The sequence below is a fragment of the Canis aureus genome, chromosome 18, assembly GCF_053574225.1.
Source record: "Canis aureus isolate CA01 chromosome 18, VMU_Caureus_v.1.0, whole genome shotgun sequence".
NCBI lineage: Eukaryota > Metazoa > Chordata > Mammalia > Carnivora > Canidae > Canis > Canis aureus.
Window position 1 is genome coordinate 58,063,658 of NC_135628.1, and position 5,697 is coordinate 58,069,354.

Consider the following 5,697-nt stretch of genomic DNA (forward strand, 5'->3'; position numbering starts at 1 on the left):
GTCTTACCCAGAATGGCATCTGCAGTCTTCTGCAAATTGGCATCTCAGTCAGTGGGGGAGTCCCAGAGGCCTGGAGGAGAATCCTGGCAGGCTGCAGCAGCGCTAGAGGGGTGACATATGTATTTCACATTGCTGTTTATTTGAATTCAGCCAGACTGTTCTGCAGCATTTAATTGTCATGGACCTCATGTAGCAGGAGGCAGCTGAGAGCCTGAAATGAGCTCCCAATTTGTCTTTGGAAATTTTTCTCCATTATGAGACTAGAAAGATTAAAGGGATAATGATACCTTACACCCATATCATGCTTTCCCACTAGCAAAGAGCTTTCAGATGCACATTATCTTATTTGAGTCTCATGATAGGCCTGTGAGGTGGCTGCAAGAGGAATTATTATCTTAGAGGAGAAAAAAGTGACTACTTAGGGAAGTTGCGCCTCCGCCTTATATTCCAAAAATGGGTTGCATTTCTTGATTTTTACAAAAATTGATCAAAATCCAAGAAGGCTAAAGCATGAAGACAAGTGAGAAAGAGAATCTCCCTTCTCTCACACATATCTGCTTTGTAGCCTCTTCTTCCCATCTCTGGAGCTATCGTACAAGAGCTGGGAAGCAGAAACTGAGCAACCAACCAACACACACACACACAAATATGGCAACTTTCAACTTTCGTGATTGTATGGCTTATTCATTATGCCCCTACTGTATACCACGTGAGTGGTTTAAAAAGAAGTGAATAAAAATAATAGTTCTTGTGGAGCAAGCCATCCATTAAGGGACATAAACTAGTCAGAAGACTACCACATTAGGGGAAAGAAGAGGATCCCAATCTGTCAGGAGTTTAGAGCAGGCACAGATGCTGGAATGCTTTGACAAATGAGGCAGCTGATCCCTCCCTTAGATCCTTGGAATCCTTAATGGATGAAATAGCAGTGATGACCCCAGGAGCTAGCAACTCATGGACTCATGGTCCTGAGCTTACTGAGTGCTGAGTCCTGAGCTAAAATGAGGGCAATCACACTCACCGTAGTGCTGATAAGATCATATGTAGCCATTATACACATGACCACCAGCTAGCCAACCAAAAGCCCATGCCTGCCTGCTAGCTCTTTCACTGGGCTTTTTTTTTTTTTTTTTTTTTTAGATTTTGTTTATTTATTCATGAAAGATACACAGAGAGAGGCAGAGACATAAGGCAGAGGGAGAAGCAGGCTCCCTCTCAGCAGGCTCCTTCTCAGGACTCCGAGATCATGACCTGAGCTGAAGGCAGGTGCTCAACCACTAAGCCACCCAGGCATCCCCACCTGGCTCTTCTTTAAATCACATCTTGTTTTCAACATTTTTTTCCCCAACACTTCTTGTAGCATTCGAAAGGGCTGTCACCAGAATTTTAAAGAAATGTTTGGCCGCAGTGTTCCTTGAAAAATAGGCTGTACAGGCTGGGATCTCCTGGCATCTTCAGGGGGTTTTAGAAGACACTTTGAGCAGCAGATGGTCTTGTATCTGCACCAAGTCAGATGGTCAGATGTCCTTTTTGCACACAGGTGATATATATGCCTGTGCCCAAGAGAAAAAGCAAGCCTTTGAATGGGGCATTTTTTCTTTTTTTTTTTCCACAGTTGCTTGTTTGTCTTGCTTTTTTGTTCTAGCTTTATTCTTCTCCTGGAGGGAACATTCCTAATAGGATTAATAAATGAAAAATGTAAATAATGCAAATACTGAAATATAGATTTTTCTGGGATGCAATTTATTACTGGCTTTGTAGAAGCTAAGTCGTGTGATACCACCTGTTAAACGGCCACTTTACAGGCTGCCAGGAGGAGAGCATTTCACAAAAAAAAAAAAAAAAAAAAAAGCCAGAGCTGTCAGTGGTTGGTCTGGTCTGCCATGCATGGCTCCCAGGGGGAGCTGACCCTAGATGGGGTAGGAGGGGAAGGTGCTGATTGGGAGAGCAAAAATACCCTCCAACCATAAACTGGTGTGACGTGGGCACAAGTCCTGGATCAGTAGGCTGTAGACTTTTATGCTTACACTTGAAACAGTCATTTGAAAGCTGGGGGAGTAGGGAGGGGCAGGCTTGGATTTGAAAAGAATGGGAGTGGGGAATGGAAGAGACAAAGTGGATGATGACCGGTGGTCAAAGTGACAGATCCTTACACAACAACCTAGGCTAATGGGGTATGTTTGCAGCCTTGATCGTTTGGGGGAATTACCTGCAAGACGGGGCAAACCATGTGCATTCTGGAACTTGGGCTTCCCAGTGAGAAGAATCTGCCTTTGCAGCATCTTGGTGGTTCCAACTGGGTAGGGCATCTGGTCTCTAGAGTTGCTGGATCATGGATGAATGATTCCATTTCAGAATCAAAAGCTTTAGAAAATACTTCTTTGCTAGATTCATTCAGTGTCACCTTTGACATCACTCAAAGGAGAGGGAAGTGGAATCTGTGGTGACCTTGTTTTTATCATCAACCTTTTTCCCAAAAGGGGAACATGGAGACCCAAACAGGAAACTTAAAGTGCAAAAGGATGGGGTCAGGAGTTACATCCCTGCCCCAGGGAGGGCAGTAGAGTGTGACTCTACCTTCATTGCTACAGAAGGAAAAATCCAGAAAGGACCTGAGAGGGACTGCCAACCTCCATATGACTTCTCCCTGGTCCTTCCTTCTCTCCCTCCCTCCATTCCCTCCAAGGCTCTTTGTCCTCATTATCAATGACTTACATTTCAAACAAGACTGTCTAGGACAGAGGCATATTTCTGGGAGCTGGTCTTGACCCGAACCAAAGCAGGAAGTGTGAAGGTGCAGGCTGTGAGCAAGAGAGGGGAAACCATCTCGCCTTGCCAGGGTGGTGGGCAGGAGAAGGAGGGCGTTGTGGAGATGGGAAGGTGTGAGATCCTAAGGCAGGCTGGCATTCAGGGACCAGGCTTTCCTGGTGCCTCTGAGAGGTGGATTTCCTAAAGAGGTCCTTGAAGAGAGCAACGAGACCATGAATATGGATCTCCGCCTGCAGCCAGAGAGCCCAAGAATGGCTGGAAAATTTCCCTGCAAAAAGGCTCCAATTTCCTCAGAACCACTATTTCATAAGAAGAATAAGCTTGTGTTCTTCATTCATTCATTCATTCATTCATTCAACAAGTAGTTACTGAGTCCTCAGTGTACTGGGTGCCGCGGATCCTCATGGATGCTGCACTGGGCAGAAGATTATATATAAAGTCCCTGCCCTCCGAGAGCTCATGTTCTAGTGGAAGAAACAGGCAGTCAAGACAGAATTGAGAAATTGTAAAATAAGAGTAAGTGGTGAAATGTGTCAGGTAGCAAAACAGAGCAGAGTGAGGTGGTGGCATGTGAAGGGAAGGCTAGGTCCTGGCAGGTGGCAAGGGGAGGCTCCTCTGAGGTGATGTTTGAGTTGAGACCTAAATGAAGTGAGGGAGCTAGCCCCAGGGATTTCTGGGGAGAAATCCATCCCCAGGCTGTGGGAACACATCTGCAAGAGTCTTGAGACAGGACTGTAGTGTACAAATAGCCAGCATAGGGTGTGGCTCCTGCAGAGGGAAAGAGATGAGGTAGGAAGAAGTCTTCTTCCTCTCCAGAAGACCTGGAGGCAAGCAGACACCTGCCCTGGGTCCACAGAGGATCCCAGATTTCATTCTAAATGTGAGGGAGAGCATGATGGATTTCAAACTGTCAAAGCATCACCTTGGCTGGTGTGTGGAGAATGGATTATACGGGAGGGAAAGCACAGAAGGTGGAGACGGGATTTTGACCCAGCTGTTCACCATAAGCTGGGTGCTCAGTGATGTTCTCTGAGAGTTTCCACATCTTAGGATATTAGCAGCCCAAGCAAGGAGCCAAGGTCATCCTATGGGAGGGCTTAGCGATGGTGCATGGCTGGGGGCTCAGGGGCATCCGAGCGCACAAATCACACAAGGCTAGGACAATGCGGGCTCAGAGCTTTGGTATCTTGAGCAAAGATTATAGGTTGATTCCTTACTCTCATTTTCTCCAGCACTCTCCTTGGCATGCTGTAGTAGAAAAAAGAAAGCTTTGGAGACAAGGAGATCTGCGTTCAAATCTGGACTGTACTACTTAGTGTGCTACCTGGGCAAGTTAGCTAACCCCTCCAAACCTCAGCTTCCTCGTGAGCAAACTTCAGACTGGAAGGGTGGATATAAGGGAGTAAGACGAATCATGCATGGTTCTCTGGCACAACAAGTGTTCAGTAAGGGTGGCCATTGTGCCAACTCTGATCCTGCTAGGCCTTCACTGCATAGCAACAACCCTGCTGCCTTTTCCTGGCGGCATCAAAATAGTAGAGCATGGAAAGACTTTAGAAATCTCCCCCTAAATTGATTCAAGTACTGCCATGTATAGGGGAAACCAGGAATCTGGAAAATCAAAACAACTTATTGTCAATTTTTTGTCAATTTTTCCATACTTTCCCTTCCTTTTCCAAAAAATAGAGGGACCAGAGGAGAAACGGAAAATAAGTATCAGGTGGGTAGTTGTATGATGTCAGAGAAGCACTCCCTACCCCACCCTGCGTGGCTAGCTTCAGTTCTTTCATCTGTAAGGGAAGATTGGGTCTTTTTTAGCTGGAGCAGTCTACGCCCCAGGGAGGCACAGGTTACTTCAACCTTCCACCTTCCTCTCCACACCAGTCAGGGCTAGAGCGGCAATGCCTCCAGAAATTTTTCATCTTCTGGGGCACCTGGGTAGCTCAGATGGTTAAATGTCTGCCTTCAGCTTGGGTCATGATCCCGGGGTCCTACGATCAAGCCCCACATTTGGCTCCCTGCTCAGTGAGGAGCCTACTTGTCCCTCTCCCTCTGCCTTGCCGTTCCCCCTGCTTGTGCTTGCTCTCTCTGTCAAGTAAATAAAAATTTTAAAAATAGGAAAAAGAAATCTCTTATCTTCTGCCCCATGGACTTATAGCATCATTGAGAAGCCATGACATCACCCATTTGCCATGATGCCTGTTCCTGGGTTGCCCTCCTACAGAAACTAGGGCTGAGTCAATCCGGGTAAGTGTGCTGTTGGGGAAGGTGTGCATGGCTCCTGGGGACAGATCCCAACCACTCTAAACTAAGCACTCGGTCACGTTTGGTCACTCCATGTTTCTTTACCTCTATCCTGGCTCTCGTTACCACATGACTTGGTTTGCTTGCTTGCTTATTTTTTGTCTCCCATTGCTAGAACATAAGCTCCATGAGAACAGAAACCTCATCATGCCCAGCCCCCTGGCTTCCACTTCTTAGAAGGGCTGCTGGGCACAGAGTGGGTGACATTCAACAGCCATTTGCCAATCAAGTACATGAGTGAACAAAAGTGTCAGTGACGCCCAGCACACACAGACAGGGCCCACAGGACACCCACACATCCAGATCTGGCCATCAACCAATATGTGAAGCAAACATCCAGCTTGTGAGTGGCCATGGAGAGGCTGCACAGCACAATTCCTTGCCAGTTGCAATTAAGCTTTGGCACACAGTTTAGTATTGAGCAAATCAGATCCAACAGTCTCTTAGCTGCATGTCACCTCAAAAGGTTATCAGTTGGGGTTTCCCCCCTTTTACCTTGTTTAGGCAGATTTGGAGTCCCATGAGTAGAGTTGATCTCAGGAAGGTCATGATGGAGTCTCAGAGGCTTGGATTACTTGGCCAGCTGGGTGTATGGGAGGCTTATGGAGTGCCAGTGAGACAAAA